Raw genomic sequence first — 24,032 nt, 5'->3', positions numbered from 1 at the left:
GTCTGTACCCCCTTTGGCCTAGTGAAGAGTGTATACCTCATGGTAAAGCACTGGCTTTGGTGTCAGATGGTACTTCCCTCGTCACCTGCCTTTTCTTCTCTTAAATTGTGGTAAAATACACCTAACTTAAAACTTACCATCTTAACCATTTTTAGGTGTGCAGGTTAGTGGCGCACTACGGACACTTAGTGCGCGGTTTAGTGGTGAAGGACACTCACGGTGCTGTGCAACCATTGCTGCCATCCATCACCTGAACCCCTTCCGTCTTGCACAACTCCATGCCCATTAAACAGCTCCCCATTCTCACTTGCCCCGGGCAATCACTCATCCACTTTCTGTGTCTACAAATTTGACCACCCGAGGTACCTCCCACAAGTAGAATCACATAGTATTTCCTTTTGGGACCGGCTTATTTCGCTTAATATACTATTCTCAAGGTTCATCCGTGTTGCAGCATGTGTTGGAGTTTCTTTCTTTTTTAAGGCTTAATAATACTAAATTATTCCAGTATTTTTATTGCAATATTCCATTGTATATACACATATACGTGTGCACGTAGATTTGGTTAGTCTGTTTACCCATTGATGGACACTAGGGATTCATCACCTTTTAGCTACTGAGTAATGCTGCCATGAATAAGGATATACCAGCCTCTGACACCTGCCGCTTCACCTAAATGGTCTTTTCTCCCCTGTTCTAGCCTATCTGTAATTCTCTTAATTTCTGATATCAAATCCTCCAACTTCTCAAGCAGAACAAGGACACAAAGTTCGCTCCACTAAAATTGAGATATACAGATAAAATGTGCCTACTTTGCTTTGTCTGTCATTTTGACCTTCGTTAGCTCTAAAACTGTGGGTGTGTCAGGAAAAAGATAACTTAGGTCCTTGGGTTTAAGTTTGTTTTGACCTGATCATTTATGTGTCCTTAGGATTCTATCTTTTCAGATAAAAATGCTCACCCCTCAGGGCTGAGTGAACGTCTGTGGTAACACAGGTGTTCTACGTCCTCCGTGGAGCATTTGTTGGTTTCATGAGCACGTTTGTCAAAAGTTAAACTATGCACTTAAAATCTGTGGTTTTATTGCATGGAAATAATATCTCAGTAAAGTTAATTATGAAAACTTAGAATCTCACTCTTTCAGGTAGCCTTTCCCTCCCATTGTTTCTTTCCTATAATGGCTCCAGGGTATATGAGGGAAGAGAACTTTGGTGTCCCTGGTTTGTCCTGGGACACAGAGTCCAGCCAGTTCTCCAACAAAAGAGGAATATAAGATGTGATAAGACAAGGAAATGGGTGGAATCTGCATTTGCCTCCCCAAGAGAAAGATTGGGTTTTTTTTAGCTTGGTATAACCCAAGTAGTGAAATTTGGGAGTACCTGCCTGGGTTGTCCCAGTGAAGCTGCAGTCCAGAACTCTTTCTTTGTGGTCATTCATTCCCTTACTGACAGACATCTTCACCTGCACCGCAGTAGGATAACCAGCCAGGTGAGAGCCTGGGTTGGCTTCTTGCTGATGTGCTTGATTAGCACATGTGTTTGGCTGTCCCCATGGTCCTGGGTGGAGGATGTGACCCTGCTGCGTGTACTTGTACTCTAGGTACTTGCTGATCACAATCTGCTGGACTCTAAACAATCCTCCTCTTTCTCCTCATGCGACTGGCCTCAAATGCTGTAACTGGCAACTGCTGGTTCAGTGCAGGAATGAGGCTGGGGTGGGGTGGGGTGGGGTGGGGGACTCCTCGCTTATCGACTCAGTCTCATCTCAGTTCTTGCTGCAAAATCCTGGGCTTCCTGCCAATCCATATGGCCAGCTGGTCTACCCCAAGCCCTGCTGTGGGGCCACTCACCCAGTGCTCACAAGGGCCCCATGATGGGACCACCAACTCTCAGTTCAACTTCCGCACCATGTAAGCTGAGGGCAGCTCCAGAAAGCAAATCTCAGGGCCTCTCTTTTCCTGATCAGACTGCTCAGACTTTCTAAGGTTATGCCAGAGACTGGATGGGACAGAGATCGTGTACCAAGAGAGCAATGTTCATTAATAATTTCCAAGCATGCACACTTGTTAAAGGTTCTGAGGGTTGGGACTCCTGGGTGGCTCAGCAGTTGAGCATCTGCCTTCAGCTCAGGGCATGATCCTGGGGTCCTGGGATTGAGTCTTGCATCGGGGTCCCTGCAGGGAGCCTGCTTCTCCCTCTGCCTGGGTCTCTTCCTCTCTCACTCTCTGTGTCTCTCACGAATAAATAAATAAAAAGTTTTTTTTTTAAAAAGCCTCTAAGGTTTTAGAATCAGTTCCTTGAGACCCAGAGTCCAGTTATGAAGCTTTGAGAGTGTACTAATTTACTCATTCCTTAAACATTTATTGAGCACCTTCTACAGCCCGGTGCTGTGTTGGTGCCAGATGTACAAAGCTTAGCAAAACTGATTCAGGCCTCATGGACCTTACACAAGAGGGAAAAAAATCTAGCAATCACACAACCACAAACAAGTAACCACACCCTCTGTGAAGCTCCGGGAAGAGTCCAAGGTGCTATCTCCGCAAGAATAAAAACTCCACAAGAGTTTTGTGTGGTTCGTTCCCTACCTAGAAGGCAGCCAGGCACAGATTAGATGCAAAATAACTATTTATTGAATGAATGAAAGCTTTGAGATTACTTCTGAGGAGTTAGAGTGAATTGCCTGAGGAGATGCTATTTTGGCTGATATTAAAGATAAGAAACTCAATTTTCTTAGCTCAAATTCTACTGAATGAATTTCTATTAACCAAACCCTCCAGAGACTAATTTACACACCAGGATATACTTATTATCTCTTATTATCTTTGTAGCAGGAGATACATCTGATCTAATATTTCCCTAGGAAGTGTCCCAAAAAAATTTCAAGGGGAACTATCTTTGGTATTACTAAAATTCTGTTGAGTCGAGCAGTATTTATGCTTTCAGGGAGCCAAATTAATTATCTGAAAGCTAATACAGAAGAACTTGGGATCAGTAAAATGGAAACTACCTCGATTTAAAGGACATTCATACGAGTCATTCACACAACTTACGCAAAACTACTTTCCTACCACAGACATTTCTGTGCAGACCATAGATCCCCCCTCTCTTGGTAGAATGACAGTTAATCATGTTATTGGAATCATTCCTTTTCCTAGACTCCAAGCTAGGAACCACGCTTACATGAAATTTCAGGGTCCTATTATTTTGCCTTTGGTTGCCCATGAACCTATCCTTATCGAGGCAGTTATCTTCTCAACTTTGTGCCAATTTTACTTTCTTCCTAATTCCCAGGATCCTTTTATTTTTTTTTTTTTAAGATTTTATTTATTTATTCATGAAAGACACAGAGAGAGAGGCAGAGGGAGGAGAAGCAGGCTCCATGCAGGGAGCCCGATGAGGGACTCGATCCAGGGAATCCGGGATCAGGCCCTGAGCCAAAGGCAGACACTCAACCGCTGAGCCACCCAGGATGTCCCCCGAGGATCCTTTTATTTATTTTTTTTTCTTTTCCTTTTTTCAAATTTTCTATTTATTTATAATAGCCACAGAGAGAGGGAGAGAGAGAGAGGCAGAGACACAGGCAGAGGGAGAAGCAGGCTCCATGCACCGGGAGCCCGACGTGGGACTCGATCCCGGGTCTCCAGGATCGCGCCCCGGGCCAAAGGCAGGCGCCAAACCGCTGCGCCACCCAGGGATCCCCCGAGGATCCTTTTAAATTGGGAGTCTTTGAAGGCATCTCGTATGCCTCTTACAGGAAGACCTCCATGCACCCACATGCTCTCCCTGGGTGATACATCCATTTCCATATGGATATGCTTGTGTTTCCGTGTCACTGTCCAAACGTTTGCATTTAGGTGCATGGATTTGCAGTGGGGCAGCAAAGTCTTGTGCTTTACCTCACAAGCACCATGTGAACATTCACCTCACTGTTGAGGCACATCACCCACCCGTGGATGCACACATGTACCTCTGGGTGTCGGAAGGGCGTACGTGTATTTACTGCTGCGGCTTGTTCCGGGGCACTCTGAGGACGGCTCAGGGCTGCTGGCGGCCCAGAAGGGACCGTATGTTTAAACCAGATGAAGGTTGAGTCAAGGGAGAACCTAGAAGGCTGGGCCCTCCTTGGAGCCCAGAGAATCGTCGTTTGCTGAGCCATAGATAAAAGCAGGGAATGAGTTAATGTGAAGGCTGGCAGATCTCAGAAGAGTATTTTGCTCACAAAAACTGAAAATAGCATGTGGAAGTAGGACATTTGAGCCTTATGGAAAAGCATTAAAGGATACTTTGTAACAAAATGCCGCTCAGAAGGTAGGGGGTCTCTACAGTCCATGTGGGCCTGAGGCACTGTGGATCCAAAGGGTCATTTTTAGCTCCTGAAAGATAATAAAGTTAATTTCTTTAAAATGAAGATTTTTTTCCCCATCTGCCTTTATAAAACAGATGTTCCTAGCCAGAGCCTTCCATATCGACAGTACGTATTCGCTTCAAGCAGCAATGCCGTGGAACAAACACCCTAGCCTCCAATAATTTTCCTAGAAGATTTGAGAAATAAGGGCCAAGAGAGAGCAGCGAGGAAAGAGAAGTGGCGCCATCTTGAATGCGCAGGCCTTAGGCCCTCTGAGGTCAATGTACTGGGCTCGCTGAACCCGCACCTCTGGCCCTGCCCCTCTCCCCCCCTCTGACGCCTGGCTTTGCGGTCTCATGAGTGCTAAGTGTATGTGGAATTAAACATGTCATCTGGGGAAAAAAATACATTTTCATCACCACGTATTAGTTGCTCCCGAGTCATATTATATCAGAGCTGCTGCTCATCCATGTGGTGCTTTGGGACAAGTTAGAAAAGGTGTCCCTTACACTTTACTCTATTAAAAAATTGTCATAATATACTAATTTTGTTTGACTAAGCCCCTCTAGTGCCATCTGCAGGAAAACTGTCCATGACGTCTAGGATGTGAACAGTGCACAGGCCCTAAAACCAAAGGATGTGGATTCAAACTCTGGCCCTAAAACCAGAGCATGTGGATTCAAACTCTGGCCCTAAAACCAGAGCATGTGGATTCAAACTCTGGCCCTAAAACCAAAGGATGTGGATTCAAACTCTGCCTCTGCCTCTTCCAGCCATGTGACCTTGGACACATTGCTTCACTTTTCTGAGCACTACGTTTTCCCTATTTGTAAAATGGGGATGATATACCTAACTACCAAGCTTGTTGTGGGGATTAAACAAGACTTAGCACTTAGCGGTACATTCATCAAATAGTATGTGGTGTGCAAAAAGGATGGGAACACGTATTAACAGCACACATGGTGTGAATTAAAAGTAGGATTTATGGGGGGAAAAACTTACAGGCATAGAAGTAATGAGTATGGATGAGACTCTGAGATCCCATGATTCTCCCAAGGAAGAGTGCAGGACTCAGCAGAGGAGGAGACACACCCTGGAGAGGAAATCTGTGCCTTTAGTGCTCCACACACATTTGGGGAAAGAAGCAAAGGAACATCTGGATAACTCGGTAGTAATGGAGCTTCCTGAGCCGTGAAACAGCCTTGTTAGAAAGGAGAGGCTCCAGGGCTCAGCCTCTGGCATCAGCCTCGTCCTCCCCTAGCTACTCCAGCCAGCTGAGCTGGCTTCTTCCTACAAAAGAGAAGGAAAGGAGCCTCCAGGGCCATGTGATTTTCTCTCCTCTGAGAGTGTCACACAAGAAAACAGAGCAAGGGTTGAACTCAGCTTTTCCAGTCTCTCCCTCAACTAACGAGTCAGCCTAGAAACCATTACACCACATTAACTGAAACGAGGTCCAACTGTCTTAGGGTCATACATGGAAAAGGACATTAGAGATCATGTGATTCAATCCTACATTTGTGGACAAAAGTGAGACTCACGGCGCTTGGTTTATTTGGTTACCAGTAAGAAGTGCCAGAGTCAGGACTCAAGATCTTCAAATTCCAAATTGCATTTCCTCTTAAATTGCAATGAAGTGCATTTTAACCTCATTTAGCACACTAGTTACAAGGTCCTATTAAATATAAGGGACCGAAGAAAAGACAGTCATTTCCAGAGTGAACCAAGAGAGCAAGGAGACCCAAAGATGACTGATTAATTTTGTTCAGGGCGCCTGGGTGGTTCGGTTTTAAGCATCTGCCTTCTGCTTAGGTCACGATCCCAGGATCCTGGGATCGAGTCCCAGATCTGGCTCCTTGCTCTTCTCTACCTCTCTCTCTCTCTCTCTCTCTCTCTCTGCTTCCCTCTCTCTGTCTCTCCTGAATAAATAAATAAAATCTTTTTAAAAAATTTTGTTCAACGCCTTTGACTTCCATAAATAAGAAAGAAAAACCTCTATAACTTAACAAATAATGATCCTGGGAAAACTACTGAAAATACTCCTTAAAATCTCTGAGACGTAGTCCAAGATTTGTTCAGAGGAAACGTTATCTTAAAACCTTCTTGGTTTAAGAGGAATGCATGTTAAGGAAGTGACTATTCAAGAAGATAAAATAAGCTAAAGAATAATTTCAAGAATCTAAGGAAAGTAGAAGGAAGGAATTAAAAATAAAAGCAGAGTATCATGAAGTTGAAAACAAAATCACTGGAACTAACTGTGAGGAGAAAATGCTCAATGTGTCTCTTGCATTTCTGCACATCTCGGCAGCAGACGGACCAGCTGCTGTTGTTCTGGACTATCGCTTCAGGGAGGTCTGTGTAGCAAACAGCTTTGAAAAATAGAGCGTGCCTCTCCCCAGAACCAAGGGCAAAATTCTCCCGTCCATTATAAAAAATTCAAGTTCCCTAAGCCTGGGATTCAGATTCCTCTCCTGAAACGCAACACGTTATGTGGGCAGGTGTGCGGGGTCCTCATGGCATCCACCTGCGGGAAGTGGCACAAACGCAGATGCTCTGGCTCACCTGGGCCCGGGGGGGGGCTCATGTGTTCTGCAAGCAGACGAACCACCCAGCTTGCAACTGGAATAAAACCTCAAACCCTCTGCAGGTCTTCATTTTGACAAAGAAATCCAGAGCTGGTTCATTGACAACCAACAAAAATAGCAACAGTAATAGATCATCTATTCGGTTAGCCTAATCAAGAAAAAAGGGGAAAATACAAATAAACTTAGGAATTCAAAAGTGAATATAAGAAACTATAATTCTTTTTTTAGAAACTTGTATTTATATATTTGAGGTATAACTGACATTATGTCGGTTTCATTACACTGGAATCATTAGGTACAACATCATGATTCAGTATTTGTATATACGAAACTATCATTCTTATAAAAGAATCATTTGTACAAGTATGTGCTAATATTTTGAGGATGGATAATTTTTGAGGAAAACACAAAATATCAAAATTCACTCCCAAATCAGCAGAAAACCTAAACAGGCCAATCTTGTGGAATAAATCAAAGGCCAAAGCCAAGGTCTGGATCTGCTCAGCAGCTGAGCCACCTCCTTCCAGGGCTTGCCTGCTTGCTTTTCCCTGGCCTTGACCAAGGATGGACGGTCTCATTAGCCCACAGGGCCTACGTTTGGCTCCACTTGAACTGCCAGCTTTGACTCCAAACATTACGAGGTGATAATATGACCAAGTAGATTGCATCTTTCCACTAGAAAAAGGAGATGAAAAATAATTTCTTATTAAACAGTATGCACACATACTTCTCAGGAACCCTATCCTTTCAATTTAATGCAGCCCTCTTTTATTTTATGAAATAACACTTTCGCTCTAAAAATTGATTTGACAGGGACAGCAACATCACCAACAAGTGCCCGTCGGTACCTTGCTTCGGTTCAACCCGCGGCCACGGAGGATAGCCCTTCCCTGTAGACGCCCCCCATCGTAACAGAGCAGGGGCTCCCCAACCAGCTGCACCAGCGTCACCTGAAAACTTGCCAGCAATGCACCCACTAAAGCAGAAACTCTGGGGGCTGGGCCAGCTACCCACGTTCTAACAAGCCCCTCCAGGGGTTTCTGATGTCCAACCAGGTTTGAAAAGTATCGTGATAGACTTCATTCATGTCATAGAATTTAGCATCTCTCCCAGCCCACTTCCTGTTGGTTGCATCAAAACTACTCAGAAGGAAAAAATTCCATTGCTTTGCAGCCCCCCTCTCGCTATAAATAGTGAACACTTGCTCACCAGCAGCTGGAGTTCCGGCCCATTCTTGCTGGAGCGCTCCAGGCTCCAGAAGACACAGCTGCTGCCGAATACCAATAGCCGAAAGGACAAGGATATTCCTACGTGCTGAGGGGGAAACGCGACCCATCTTCTGGGCCTTGTTCAGTAAAGTCATAACCTGGTTTTGCAGTAGAACAGGAAAGCAAGAGTTGCCCTGCTTTTTCTTTTTTTAATGAGGAAGGTCAAGGGGGAAATAAGTCATAGCTACAGCCCCTAATCCTCACTAAATGTGGGGGTTATTTTTTTTTAAGATTTTATTTATTTATTCATGAGAGACCCAGAGAGAGAGGCAGAGACAGAGGCAGAAGGAGAAGCAGGCTCCCTGCGGGGAACCCAATCCCAGGACCCCCTGGGATCACACCCTGAGCCTGAGCCAAGGCAGATGCTCAACCGCTGAGCCACCCAGGTGTCCCTAAATGTGGGATTTAAAGAAACAGCAAGATCTAACACCTAAGCAACGGAACTGGAAGGACCAGAAATGGGAATCCTTTCCTTATTCCTGTTACTAATTCAGGATATGACCTTGGAAACATTACTTAAGCTTTTCATTGGTCGGTATTCCCGTGCGTGAAATAGGAGAGGTGATAACTCCTCCTTCTTTCATCACAAAACGGTGAGTGGATCCATTATACGATCATGAAAAGAAGTCTTAAAAGAGCCACGGGCAGAGCTGGTCCTAAGGTATCACAGTCTCTACCCTATTCTCTCAAACTCAGGGAGATACTGGAGAGTGTGTTGAAGGCCCCTCCAGCTCCTCCACATGCATAACCTGAGCTGCCAACCCAGAACCCATCCCACTGTCAAGGCCAAATGGGCCCATTCAGGCGTTGGCTCGTCCCTCTGACTTGGAGAGTGATGGGGCAGGCGGACTATGCCTTCTCATGATTCTCTCATCCCCTGGCCACCCTGATCAAATGTTTCTTTTTTTTTTTAAATAAATTTATTTTTTATTGGTGTTCAACTTGCCAACATATAGAATAACACCCAGTGCTCATCCCATCAAGTACCCCACTCAGGGCCCGTCAAACCCAGTGTAGTGGTTCATGCCTAACAAAAGAAAGGTGCTTGTGGAGAAAGGAGGCAGGATTTTTTTTCATCAAAGGGCATAGACTGCATCCCCTGGCACCTCCTGGGCAATCTCTCCCATCCGCCCTCTCGCATGAACCCTTCCAGGAGGTCTGTAGTCTGCCCACATTTCCTTCCACTGCGAGCTCCTTAAGAACTGTGTCCTGGCTTTGCTATTCCTTTGAACATTCTGGGGGCTCGATGTGTGTTTGTTGGGTGAAGGATAAAAGAAGAGTGAGTGGATTCGTTCTCCCCCTTTGCGAGAGTCCCTGACACATCCTCCCCCACTCTCGCTAACAGTGGGTTCCCGCATTATGCCCCCTGTGGCCTGCCCTGGGCCAGTGCTTCTTGATGAGATGTATCTCGATGATGGTTCCTCCTTGTTGCTCAGACCACCTTCTTTTACATAGTAAAAGGAAGCTCACAGAGATCAAATGACCCGAATCTGCACTTTCTCTAGAAACTTCTTTGTTAATGTGTCAAGGGATTGGATAATAATCGCTGTATCAAAGGACTTGGCAAACTTCAGAAGCCAAGAAGGGATTTGGGATATAAATAACATCTGGACACTGTCTTTGAGAAACAAAGAGCGCGCACACACAATTCGGCACTTACCCCTGCGTCAATACAACTAACACAACTCCAGCTAATTCAGCCACGATCACAGAGGGCGAAAGATAAAGCTTTGGAAAATAGGGTGATGGAGTGTGGCTGCCACAGACCTGCCCGAGTCCCTCCCAGGGTGACGGACTGCCCCTCTCAAAGCTCCAGGGAGAGGGAATGTTCCCTCGCCGTCTCTTAATGTGTAAGCAATACAATCGAGACTTCTGCAGCCATTCCTGACCTAGGGCTTACTTGTTCTGACCACTTTGCAAGGGAGGCCTTGGGTTTTGACCATCTTAGAGATGAAAAGGCTGGGGCTTGGAGGGGAGCATCCCCCCAAGGTGGACCAGTCTCAATTAGGGGAGGAATTCACAGCTTAGGAGTAAGTCCACCTGGCAGGCCGGGCCTAGGCAGACATCTGAGATGCACAGGGTTGTCCTGTCTTTGCCGTGTCTCCTTCCTCTGCCCCTACGTGCTCTGCTTGCTTGCAGAGATGAACTCCTGAGCCTCACGGCTGCCCCCAAACCAGTGTCTGGGTTTCACCCTCTCCGGCCTGGCACCAGGTCCTCCTCACCAGCCACTAGCCTCTTCTGACCTCCCAAACACCATTGGCTTCTCCCGCACTCATCGAGCAAAGAAAAGGGTTTCTATTCTAGGTCCACTGATGGCCCACCAGCAAGGTGGAAACAGTGCCTCCTCCTCTGCCAGCAGAGTGAGGCCACTTTCAAGTCACCCCACTTATTCCGCTAGTGTGGGCTGCAGATCCACGGTCATAGAGCTTGAATTGGAACCTGGGTCTACTTGACTTCAACACCACGTTCTCAGCTCTTAGCTTGTCCTGAGTTTCATTGAAAGCAGTGTCTTAAGGTAGGGAGCCAAATAATGCCCCATGGGGGGGCCTCCTCCTCCTCTTCAGGATCCCAAGCCCTCACCTCTGCCTCTGCCTCCGCGGGGAAGATGATTTCCTGCCACTTTTCTCTCCAGACTTCCTCTCCCTCCTTAAATTCCTCTGCCTTTCACAGGCGGTTTCTGATGGAAAGGTGTTGATGGCTCTTTATAACCATCCTTTTCGTTCTTTTGAAAAAAAAAAAAAAGGGGGAAACAAACAAGCTTATATTTTAAAATGCGGAAGCATGATTCAGCGAAGTGGAAAATTGTGTCAGAACAAAGAACAAAAAAGACAGAGCCCTTAGAAGGACACATGCCAAACCTGTGCGGCCCATTGCAAAGCTATTTTATACCTCGAAAGGCTCTCTGGAACCACTGCAGGCAGCAAGGGGATCTTTGTTCTCTCCTTGCAAATCCCTCCAGTCTTAAAGTCCTGGCACCACGCTAGAAAAAAAGGTGGAGCTGAGGAACCAGCCCTTAACTGGGCATCGGTCAACTACTTCACAGCCGACCAACCTTGGTAGTCAAGCAGCCTCTTTGGGTCTCAGCAACTTCCAGATGCTGGTGCCAGGTTAACTGTAACCAAATCACCTAGAGAGCCTTTGACACGTTCAGCTCTATCCTGCGACTCTGATTGAAGATCTCACAGATGAAGCCCAAGAACCAGTATTTTTTTACAGTTCCCCGGGTGACCTTTACCTACAGCCAGATTTGGAAACCACTGAACTGGGTGATATCTAAGGGCGCGTCCAACTAACTCTGAGGGCGGCCTGATAGTGGCAATTTGCAACATGCTCTTGCCAGAGTCCGCAGGAAAGAATGCCTCCTTTTTTACACAGCAGTTTCCTTGCTTTCAGGTTTATCGACAAACAGAACCAACCCAAGCATTTCTGTTTTTATATCTCAACATTCTTGCTGAGCAAAGTCTCTGGGACGACAACATCTTGCAGGGAAGACACTTTAGAGAGCTAATTGTAAGACACTTGTTATTTTGGAGAATGTTTGAAAGAAAGAATTATCGCAGGCCACCCGGGTGGCTCAGTCGGTGGAGCATCTGCCTTGGGCTCAGGTCATGATCCCGGAGTCCTGGGATCGAGTCCTGCAGAGGTCACAGTGCCCAGCGGGGAGTCTGCTTCTTCCTCCCTCTGCTCATGCTCTCTCTCTGTCTCTCTCAAATAATAAATAAAATCTCTTCAGGAAGAAAGAAAGAAAGAGAGAAAGAAGAAAGAAAGAAAGAAAGAAAGAAAGAAAGAAAGAAAGAAAGAAAGAAAGAAACTATCGCTGTAAGGAGTTGCATTGTGTCCTCTACAAAAAAAAAAGGCCATGTTGAAGTCCGAATTTCAGTACCTCAGAACTTGTCCTCATTTGGAAATAGGATCTCTGCAGAGGTAATCAAGTTAAAATGAGGTCACTCGTGTGGGCCCTAATCCAATATGACTGGGGTTGTATAAAAAGGGGAAATTCAAGCAGAGAGAAAGACACGCGTGGAGAAGATGCCATGTGACGGACGAGATGCATCTATAAGCCAAGGAACACCAGAGATGGCCAACAAACCCCAGGCCCTCGGAGGAGCCGAGGAAGGCAGCAAGGGCATCTTTGTTCTCTCCTTGCAAATCCCACCAGTCCTTAAGGTAGGGACTCCCTACATGTTGCAGAGGGAGCATGGGCCCTGCTCACACCTGGGTCTTGGACTTCCAGCCTCTAGGACAGTGAGACAATACATTTCTGTTGTTTTAAGCCACTCAGTTTGTGGTGCTCCGTTATGGCAACCCTAGGAGACAGATACAATTACCAGCCTAGATTTTAAAATAACGACAACAATGACCATCCCTGGTCGCAGGGTTTTACATGCGTGATCTCATTTAACCCTATCCATAACCCAACAAACTGGGTTTATCATCCCCAGTTTCATTTTACTGTCACCCCCATTTCAGAAAAGAGGCAGGCCTGGCTAAGTAAGATTAAGAAATTTGCTAAAAATCAGACAGCTTAAAAGCGGTGGCACTAAAAAAATTAATTAATTAAATTAAATTAAATTAAATTAAAATAATAAAAAAATAAAAATTAAAAATTAGGGGAAAAAAAGCGGTGGCACTTAGAATTGGTCTAGGCCATCGGCCCCCAAAGCCCTCTGTGTTACATTGCTGCTGACACTATGGAGTAAGCTCCGTGGAAGAACCACACCTAGAAGAGAAATCTAAGCTATTCCTAGAAACCCGCCGAGGCCAGTATTTATGGCCTCCTCGCATTATTTTGCTTAAAGTGAAATTGCAGATGGGATGGAAAAGGTAAATACCAAAACACAACACTAAGTAAAATGTAAAAGGGCTTTAAATGGAGTCTTCTGAGATTGTCCAGACCCTGCTTCTAGCTCTTAGTATAAATTAATCAATAACTGAGTCTGCATATTTTATAAAGATGATTAAAACCACAATGTAGGAAACACAACTGTTTCCATTTTACAGGCGATGACCCTGAGCACCGCAGAGCGAGAAGGCGTTTGCCCGAGGACGTGGCTGCACCAGATCCAGGACCCGAGCCTGGGTAGTGGAACCTCCTCACTCTTAGTCCCGTGTGCTCTGTCTGTGCTGGACGCGAATGTGTCCGTGATGTGTTCCACATGTATAATGTGGTTTTCCAATGAGATTTTTTCCCCCCTGAATTTACCCAGTTGGATATATAAACTATTAGGGCTGTTGAGGAAAATGTCAAACATCTATAATATTTAAGATGTTAATTTGCGGGCCACCCAGGTGGCTCAGTCGGTTAAGCGTCTGCCTTCGGTTCAGGTTATGACCTCAGAGTCCGAGGATGGAGCCCCACAAGGGGCCCCCAGAAAAGCAGGGAATTTGCTTCTCCCCCTCCCACTACCCCCCCACCTCCCATGCCTGCTCTCTCTCTCTCTCTCTCTCAGATGAATAAATAAAACCTTTTAAAAAAAAAAAAACCTTTTAAAAAAAAAAAAACCTTTTAAAAGATAAATTAATCTGGTGGCACCTATATTTAAATTACACATTATGTAATAAATATTGCTATTTTCAATCTCATTTCAGGAAACAGTTTTGTCCAAGCCCTTCACAAGCATCTTCAACACGAGCGGCTTCATCATCACGGGAGCCCTTTCTGGAATCACCTAACAACAATTTCCCAGGGCACGTTCTTCTCCTGCCTAAGCACTTGAAATTCCCTACAGGACACGGTCGTTGGAAATGTTCCCTCCTTTTGTACTTGCCCTCTAAACAGTCTCATCACCGCTGCACGTATAACTATTTACCACTGTTGCTTTTGAAATGATCTTTAAGAATTCATTTATAATGATATCCCGCACAGCACAGCACAGTAACCATGAGGTCCTCTTGCAAGGAATAATAACTGATCAGCCATGGGTTAAATTTCTTTGCCTCTTTTATCAATTTTACCTGGAGGGGGACCTGGGTGGCTCAGTGGTTGAGCATCAGCCTTTGGCTCAGGTCCTGATCCCTGGGCCTGGGGACCGAGTCCCACATGGGGCTCCCTGCAGGGAGCCTGCTTCTCCCTTTGCCTGTGTCTCTGCCTCTCTCTAGGTCTCTCATGAGTAAATAAATAAAAATCTTAAAAAAAAAAAAAAAAAAGAATTTTTTGGAGCACTAAGCCAAAAAAAAAAGATTTTTTTTTTTTTTTTTTTTAACTAGGAGATCGTCTCTACAAGCTTCCAAAATTAGGGTTGATTGGAGTTGTTTCGGGTTAGTGGGTCTTTCCCAAACAACATACTTTCTTACTCCAATAACACGAGGAATTTTAGAATGCCCTTATGAGGAGACTCTCTCCCCTCCCCTGGATCGTGAGGCCTCAATTCTCAATTTTAGGGGTTTAAAGTTTTGGCTTCAAGGTAGTGGTGAGAGACATGGGGAGGCAAAGCCTGAAGTTACCCAGTGGGAATCTCACTGATTTTCAACAGTGAAACCAAAACTGAACCTCTGATTTTTTTAAGTTGTGTTATCCTGTTTGTGCTCGGCCAAGTCCAGCAGGAACTCCCCCAAGGGAGCTCATGGGTCACTGATTATCACATAATCAGGCTTTAGGGAGGATTTCTCCCACGTGGAGTGCAGCCACTCGGATGCCACGGGTGGACGCCCCAGCCCGCCTGCCCTCGGCTGCTGCAGATCTACCGGAATGTTCCTTGGGGCCACACAGGCCTGTGCACAGCCTCAGCCCACCAGACGTGCGCCGCGTGGCCTCCACTCTGCTCCCGAAGCTTCCACGCCCCGGCCAGAGCCTCATCCTCCTTTCCTCTAAGCTGCCTTTCCTCCAGCGCCAGTATTCAAGATAAACATTTAAATTGCACTTCGCATTCATTTTCCTCATTTTGTTTCCTAGAATCTCAACCGATTTTTTTCTAGTGAGCAATGTGGGTTAAATGGGCTTTTGTGGGCCAGTCCGGGAACATTGTTTCCAGTGAAAAGTGCATTCTGTGTTGGAGACAAACAACATGCACAAAGAAATGTTGGGAACACGACCTCTTTGTAGAGGGAGGACCGCCTGTCCAGCCTCATGTATCAGAGTTAAAGCATACAAGCATTCTTTTTTTCAAATCTGGGCAGCCTTTTTTTTTTTTTTTTTTTTTTTTAAGTTTCAATCTGGGATAGAAAGCTGTGAATCTGGCCACATGTGGGGGGCCCTAAGAAACAGGCCGTTTTGATTCTATCATCCTCTTTCTAACTGCGAGAGAGGTGTAGAAATAATAAGAAATAATACGACACGATTGCCTTCCTGCTCTTTAGGAAAAAGCTGACCTTCTGAGGGGGAGGTGGTGGGAGGTGGTGGTTAAATTGTCCATCCATTTGACAATGATCATCTACTTAATTAAATCTTCCAACAACCCTGTATTGAGCACCTATGACATGCTAGACTCTCCAGTGCGAGGCGCTCCAGTGAAAACCCTGACAAAACACACAGGTTTATAGGGGAAACTGACACTAGGTAACAGAATAAACCGAATAAACAACATGTAAAGTAGCAACAAATGCTTTGATGAAAATTAAGCAAGGGGAGATGCTGGGAGGAGGAGGGGGGGAATATTGAACAGGAGACGTGTGCCTGGGGAATAACTTTTGCTTGGATGGTCTGGGAAGGCCTCCCGAAGGGACTTTTACACTGAGACCAAAACCCAGCTATGAACAGATAGAGGGAAAATAATTCCACCAAAGGGAACAGGGAGTGCAAAGGCCCTGGGGTCAGATAAAACTGGATTTTATTCCATGAATAAAGGTCAGTGTGGCTGCAGTATAGCAACTGAGAAGGCAGCAGGGTAATGTGAGAGGTGGTTGCAGGGGTGGTGAGAAGTCAAATCCTACAGGGCCTTGTGGCCAGGGTGGGCTGGTTAGATCTGGTCCTGAGGGCAAGGGCGGCACCAGAGGCTGTAAGTAGGGCAACAGCCTCTGCGACCTGACTTGAAAGGCCAGTCTCCTACTCAGTGAGAAGGCAAGAGTAGAAGCAGAAGCTTTAACTAAATCCAAGACAGTAGGGATGGTGGTGGCCATCAGCTCCCATGCACCTAACCCTGTGCCTGGAACTCTTTACAGCACTTTCACCTGCAATGTGTTGATTGGTCCTCACAACTGCTCTATCCCTTGGAAATTAACTGAATTTCCATATTACACATAGAAAAAATAAAACCTAGAAAAATAAAGAAGCTTGCCTCTGGCTGGTAGGATTTATTTTTATTTTTTATTTTTTTAAATTTTTTTTTTTAATTTTTATTTATGATAGTCACAGATTGAGAGAGAGAGGCAGAGACACAGGCAGAGGGAGAAGCAGGCTCCATGCACCGGGAGCCCGATGTGGGATTCGATCCCGGGTTTCCAGGATCGCGCCCTGGGCCAAAGGCAGGCGCCAAACTGCTGCGCCACCCAGGGATCCCTGGCTGGTAGGATTTAAAAAACAAAACAAAACAAAACACACACAAAAAAATCTCTCCTTTCCTAATTATATAAGTTAATAATAATCTTTTTTTTAAGATTTTATTTATTTATTCATGAGAGACACACACAGAGAGGCAGAGACACAGGCAGAGTGAGAAGCAGGTTCCATGCAGGGAGCCTGATGTGGGACCCGATCCCGGGACCCCAGGATCACGCCCTGGGCTGAAGGCAAGCGCTAAACTGCTGAGCCACCCAGGGATCCCAATAATAGTTATTATAAAAAAACTTCTTCAAATAAGCAAAAAATTAACTCACTTGAGGTCCCATCACTGCAAAAACTACTGTTAACATTTTAGTCTCTGCATTTCCAGATGCTGTGCTACCAAATACATTATCTACTATTCTCTAAAGCATATGACTGCTTACTTACATGTGACATAATTCGTGGATTACAGGGTTTTTATGTTTTTATTATTGATTTTAGAAATACCGTCCACAAATCCATCTTGAATGAAACTATGAAAAAAACATGGAACCATAATACAGAATAAGTGATGGCTTAAATTTATAGAGTAAGACTGGATTTTTTTAATATAAGGAAGTTCTCCGAAAAGCGTTTTTCTGTCCTCCCCTGTGCTGACAGTTGAAAAATTACCGGGCGGACACAAATTGCTCCCAAGATTGCCTTACCCGGCCACCTGCTCAGGTGGGTTGGTCTGGGAGGGTCAAAGGCAGAGCAGGCCTCCTGGCAACGAGCCTGCCACACCTCAGGCAGGGCCAGCACCCAGCACCCAGCACCCAGCACCATGCTTAGCACCCTGAGGCCTGATGCAGCAGCAGCAGCAAACCTAACCTCTGCCCTCCACTCCGGCCACCGAAGCCAGAAGAACAAAGTGAACAAGTTGGGCCGCAGTCGTATGAGTGAGGGTCATCTCCAATAAGGGAGGGTCCCTTGAGACACCTCCGCAAGAGCGTACTTCCAGAGATAAATTGCTCTGCCTGCCGAGGTTAGACACGCAGATGCCCCCGCACATCCAGCCTGAGGACACCATGGAATTGACGTGAAGCTTCTCCCCAAACCTTGCCTCTACTCCACCGTCCTCTAGAATTGTTTCTCCGCCCCTGTCCTGTTATTTCTCTTCCTTCTCTGTGTGCGTTTCCACGGTGTGGACAGTCATGTCTCCAGTCCCGCTCCCTCTAGTTATGTGACCTCAGACAAGCAATTCAGACTCTGACCCTCAGGCTTTCTCATCTATCATTGGGGATAGTACTTGGCAAGATCATGTTCGGGATTAGATGAAATCATAAGGATCAAGCTCCTGGGATACAGTAGACCATCCCTACACGCTAGTCCCTTCTCGTTTCTCTCCTGCCCTCCATGCCCACCCTCAGAAAGATCTCGTACTCCGCGCTGAGATGTCTGGTATTGTTGAAGGCCCAGTGGGGCCTGGATCTGAGGCCCAACTGGCCATGTTTTTGTTGTGGGGATCCTGGGCAAGTCTTTGACCCATTATGGTCTTGGAGATGATTATCAGATGCAGACGAGGTCATAGACACCAAATTACCTTTTGTTCAAGATAAAGCTCTCCAAAAACTAAGAGATAATGGTAATAAGAGAAACAGCCCTTGGAGGAAAATGAACCAATAAATATGATAAATCCACTGGGGCCCCTGGGTAGCTCAGTCAGTTAAGCATCTGCCTTTGGCTCAGGTCATGATCCTGGAGTCCTAGGATAGATCCCCACATCAGGCTTCCTGCTCAGGGGGAGTCTGCTTCTCCCTCTCCCTCTCCTGCTCCCTCTCTGTCTGTCGGTTTCTCTCTCTCTCACTCACTGTCTCTGTCTCTCTCAAATAAATAAATAAAATCTTAAAAAAAAAGATAAATCCACTATATAATCCAAAATCTTTCAATAAGCATTTTCAGGGAGACTATTCTGAAATAGGAAAGTTCATTGCGAAATACCCAAATCTTATATGGAATTGGCGGAAGGGAAAAGAAAACGGACTTGCCCCCCTCTTGTGTATGACCAAGAATGAACCCAGCCTGCTTCAGTTCACAACCCCAATGGGTAGCAGATCTTGGGGGAAGCCAGTTTGGAGAGGGGAAGCCAGTTTAGAGGCGGTGCCCTGACCTTCCCCGCTGAACAAGCAGGCTCCGGCTCTGATGGGGAACCCGCGCTCAGCCCAGGCTTGAGGCTTCGACCAGATGCCAGGTTGGGAAGAGATGCCCAGGCTGCTCCACTAGGATTGGTCTCTGTGCGGGTGAAGCAAGGCCTGCCCTGGGGCTCTTCTGTGTCATCTTCTATCTTGAGCACAGGGGCTTTTGAGCTGGGCTCTTTAAATTTGGCTGAAAGGTATTCCAAAAAGTTGACCACAGCATCTTTTCCTGGGAATTGATCTACAGACTCAGCAAACAGGATCAATGGGACCTTAAATGACCCGAAAGGACACCCTGCATTCACAAAGACTGGTGTCCAGCAAAGTGCATTCAGACAAGGGGCAGCTTAGCATCAGGCTCCTTGGGGTATGGGCTGCTTACGGGCCAAAGGGGTCATTTCAATGCCAGGGATTCCCAAACACTTCACCAACTTGTCCTTGTTTGTGACTTGCATTAACAGGGCCACGTGAATATTTTCATTTCCAGATAACAAGTTCAAAATCGTTGAACCTGGATAATCGAGTTCAAAATTGGACAATGAGGCGTACGCTTTGCTCTCCGACTGTGTTCCAGCACATCGTAGCTGCCCCCTCCAGGGGAAACTGCCCAGCCTCAGTCATCACAGCCGAAAGCCAGCCTCTGTGTCTGCAAGGAGGGGACCTCTCCCTTGGCTGGATACCCAAGAAACCCTGGGGCCCCTCTATCACAGCCCAGAATGTATGGATCTTAATAATAAGCCGGATCCCTTTATCCACAGTGAAGGGTACCCAAGGCAGGTCAGGCTGCTCTTGGTGGCCCACGTAAGCAAAAATATGGTGCTTCTCCAAGAATTGGGAACCACGTTGCCCTCAGAAAGTTAGGCTGGCAGAATCTGCATACACAGGGGATCGGACTGGAATTCAGAGGCAGTAAACCAAGACAGGAACTAAATTTGTGACTGAAGCATTTGGCAATACCCCAAATCCCCATCAAAGTGACTTGACTGTGATATCGGGAAGGTAGAAATAGAATGTGATTATGACTTTAAAACTGTAAATCTGCCTAGATGTAGAAATCATCCTAGCTGTACAGGATGCCGTGCACAGAAACCGGTTTGAGGAGACAAGAGCAAGCGGAAAAGAAGCCCCAAGTCCCAGAGGCTGGCAGGGCCACCTAGGCAGGGATGAGTGGGGTTGGTGGGCAGCCTCGCCATTTCAGGACGTTGTGTCAGGAGCATTTCTCTTGGGGAACCACACAACTAACCTCATTCATTCTAACTTTAGGCTAACTAAGCAAACACTTGGGTGGAATTTGTCTTCTCAAGTATATTTATCTACAGAGGAAGACTGTGCTTGCCGTGACAACGTGAGTATTCTGGTCTGTTGGTCGTAATTTGGGTGTATACATCAGTCCCTGAGGTCTGATTAATGTGAATCCATTTGAGGAAGGGCAAGATCAGGGCCTCGATGGATGTGGTGACATCCGTGGAACATAAGTCAGCTGGAAATACCCTTTTATTCACTCGGTCTACAGTAATGTCAAGAGAGTATGCGATGTACCCACCCCTGCCACGGTAGCATTTGCATCTGAATGATGGCAGGACCTAAAAATCTTAATTACAACCAAGTAAAATAATTTTTAAAGCAATCAAATAAAATAGTACTTAGGAAAAACACATTTGGCTGTGACGGTAGTTGTGTTTTTCAAATTTTGGCATCCCATTGATCTTTTAAAGCAGGCGCCTCTTTGAAAATTGTTTCCCAATTTTCTTTTTTTTTTTCCTCCAAATTATGTCACTCAGCAGCCTCACCAGACCCAAGCCCGACACGGATTTTCATATCCTACCTCCGCAAGAACCAAGAGCACCAGGCACACGGCGGAGGAAGAGCACTTGCCCAGAGTGGACCCAAATAGGGAGATCTGGGCTGCGTCTTCCCTTCCCCCTTGCCCCAGAAGATCTAAATTTAGTTTACTGGATCTACTGCAATGACATTAACATGTTGCAAGAACAAGAATCAAGCAAAAGAGAGAGAGAGAGAGAGAGAGAGAGAGAGAGAGAAAAGCTTAATGTGATGTGAGGTATTTTAATGCCATGGCAACTGCGATGTCTTCCCTATTATTCTATCCACTTCCTTGGGTCGGGTAACTCTGTGCTCTCCTGCACTTCCTGTTGCCGTAACCAAATCAGGTCACCCTGAATTCGGGAGTCCTCTTCATGACTGCAGGCAGGTCTATTTCCAGCAGAATGAATCTTCTCCATCCCTCCCTTTGCTCCCCGAACCTTTACTTGGTGCCCCGGGCGTACCTGGTGCCCCTCCGCTGTGCACCCCGTGCTGTAAATGCTTCCCTTTCCTGCACATCTCCTCCCCCACACCCTCTCCCGGCTCCTCTCCCTACCCCTCCCTCCAGCTTCTGCAGTTGTCACTAACACAGCCACTTGATTAGTGACTCAGTAATTCAGGATCCAAGCACCTTGATGCTCCTGAAAGGCCCTTGCCTCTCTTCCTAGAATAAGATAAAGCTCTCGCTTGCGCGCGCTCTCTCTCTCTCTCTCTCTCTCCCTACCCCGCAGATCCCAGTCCCATTAAATTGAGATGACTTGGGTCTTGACCATTCCGTTTGTTGGAGTTGCCCTGGCTTCTTCCCTTTCCCCTTTTCTGTGCATGTCCCTGGGGCTCTTCATGCTCTATTTCACTCTTCCCAGGAAAAGGATTTTTAGAGCCCACTTACAGATGGAAAAACTAAGGCCCAGAAAGCTTAACTGCCCCGTCGCAGGGCTAGCTCTTGAAGGATACAAAACAAATGGGGTGGAAATTCAATCAAGTTGGCGGACTTGGTGGGAAAAAGTCTTGTTAAGGGGTGAGCAGTGCCAAGATGAGACTTGATGATTATTTAAGAGTTCCTTCGCCCCTTCTGCTCTCGCCTCTCCGTTGGCAGTATAAGTAAAGAGCCAGGATACCAGCCCGGTTCCAGCAGGACACCTGAGACATTCCTGCCTGCCAGGATTGTGGAGGCTCAGAAGACCAGCTGGGCCCCTCCAGACCTACCAGCAGGGCAGGATGAGAAATCAGTCACCATGCAGTCACCAGCCAGGGGTCCTTGCCAGCACTAGTGAATCCTGCACGAGCGCCACATCCAATTCATTTAGTGCCCAGCGATGAACCGATAGGACTGTCGCCCCTACCTGGAGGAAGGTGCACAAAATACACGACGCCTAGAAAAGTATCTTTATTGCCAGAGTTCTATGAGTCTTATAAGGAAGCACCAGCCTTCTCTGGGGAATGACAGGGACAGTAAAATGAATAAGGTAACTCAGTATGGTGACTGCTTGCCGCAGTGGAAGAGGGACTTACGTTTCTCAGGCTGAGACTGGCGAGAAGGGTATATCCTTGGATGCAAAGGAAGCAAGATCGAGCGGTTTAGCAAAGTCCCGTGTCTGTGGGATCACAGAAGCTCCCCCACCCCGGCCCGGCCACCGTCGGGGATCCCGTGCAGCCCCCTCTTCCTGGTGGGGCCCGCCGCAGTGCTCCTGGATCTGCTGAGTTAGGAGCTGGGCCGCACTGCTGCCGCCACTGCACATGCTGATTAAGAGCTTTATTGATTTTCTAGCCCGTGACCACATTGGTGGGGACAGAGTACGACAGAGGAGAATGGCGGGGAGCCAAGTGCAAAAAGGGTTTATGAAATGAGCTCTCAATGAAGGAAACTGTGGGAAAGAATGCGATGGAAGCAGATTTGAGGCCAGTAGATGTGGGAAAGTAGAACAACTCAAAATCGCTCTTCAGACTTGAGCTAAAACAAAGCACTTTGCCAAAACACAGGAAGACGATCCAGTCTGTGAGACTCAGTGCTGTTTATATAAAACAAAATATTCCTCTCTGCAAAATCATCACGGACAATGCTTAACCTTCCCTCTGTACCAGGCACTGTGTTGGGCTCTGAAGCTACAAAAAAAAAAAAAAAATGCAGCAGTCTAGAGCAGATGATCAAAAACATACAGAGACTGATTTATAAAAATGTAAATGTATCTTAAGGGAACCACAAAAACAATTTTGCCTAAACTTTGGGGCCAGAGCCAGCGGGGATGAATGGTAGGGGAAGGGGCCTGGGGCTGTGTCCCATCTGCTGCCTGCCTCATGTGCAAATCCGAGGAAGGTTCTCAGGAAGCTTTCACTCCCTACTGCCCATTCTGATGGGAAGACCCTGCTGCTCCCCTCACCACGCCCCAACCCCTGTAGGCCAGAGGAGGCCCGCTTCAGCGATGGGGGCCATGTGCAGGGTTCCTTCAAAGTAGCAGGTGGAAAGTGAGCACTCGACAGCTTGGGTGAGCAGTACAGGTGGGGACCAACTTCACGGCACCAGGGAAACTGGACATCCTCCTCTGAACCTAAAGTTAGGGACAGGACACTTGTGACATGATTCCTCCCCAGAGGCCCACATACCTGCCCGCCATAGACTTAAGGTCTGTGGTTCCCCCCGGGGGTTGTGATGGGCGATTTCTTCCAACTACTTTTCTCCAGCTTTAGCTCTCTTCAAGTAAAGGAATAAATTGTTTTTGCTTCCTTTAGTTTTCAGCATCTTTTTCTGCCCCCCCCCTCCCGGCAAACTGGAAACTGGGGAAGAAGATGAGTAGCTGGTGTGTTTTTGTGCACCAATATAATATGAAAGGGGGGGAGATGATATGTTTTAAAAAGACAAAACACAAGAAAAAAATATAACTCAAAACCAGTGAGTGACCAAGTTCAGTACCTGATACTTTAAAAAAAAAAAAAAAGAACAGAAATAAAATCCTCTTTCTGTGGTTCATGTTTGAAAATGATGTAACCCTAAGCGGCTCTTTCATCTTCCACTGCAGGAACACCTTCTCCACGTAGCATTAAGGCCCAGGTATCTACACTGCAGGACTTTAAGGAGGTTAAACTTGAGCCAGAAGACTTCAGAGACGTGTATTCTAAGCCAGGGGAACTCAGAGTAATCTAGCTTCAGCAGTGGGGGGTGGGGGTGGGGGTGGGGGACAGTTTTGCTTGGGGTGATGGTGGACCTCAGAAGAGTCAAGCCGAGGCTGGCAGACCTCTGAGCGGTCTAGACTACACTGGAGGGACCTCACACCCGTAGAGCCTGAGGAGGAGGGACTCAAAGCCGTCTAGCCTAAGCCAAGGGACCTCCGAGGGGTTTGGCCTAAGCTGGGGATCTCAGACTGGTCTAGCCTAGGCCTGAGCAGCCTTATACCGGACTAGCCTAAGTCTCTAATCTCCTGCAGCCGGA

The 24,032-nt window shown here is 46.5% G+C and overlaps 2 long non-coding RNA genes across 2 annotated transcripts in view; one reads left to right on the top strand and one right to left on the bottom strand.

Annotated features, from left to right (window-relative positions):
- Positions 1-22,318, bottom strand: part of LOC121493480 — an 85,652-nt gene extending 63,334 nt beyond the window's left edge. Inside the window, exon 1 of the long non-coding RNA XR_005988494.1 lies at positions 22,121-22,318. This is a non-coding gene — a long non-coding RNA (uncharacterized LOC121493480). The remainder of the gene's footprint in view (positions 1-22,120) is intronic.
- Positions 12,219-14,224, top strand: LOC121493479. The gene is made up of 3 exons (XR_005988493.1): positions 12,219-12,361; positions 13,196-13,274; positions 13,784-14,224. It is a non-coding gene; the product is annotated as an uncharacterized LOC121493479 (long non-coding RNA).
- Positions 22,319-24,032: the final 1,714 nt, after the last annotated feature.

This window comes from Vulpes lagopus, chromosome 6, assembly GCF_018345385.1.
Source record: "Vulpes lagopus strain Blue_001 chromosome 6, ASM1834538v1, whole genome shotgun sequence".
Lineage (NCBI taxonomy): Eukaryota > Metazoa > Chordata > Mammalia > Carnivora > Canidae > Vulpes > Vulpes lagopus.
The sequence above is the reverse complement of the archived record's forward strand: the minus strand, read 5'-3'. Positions and strand labels throughout refer to the sequence as shown.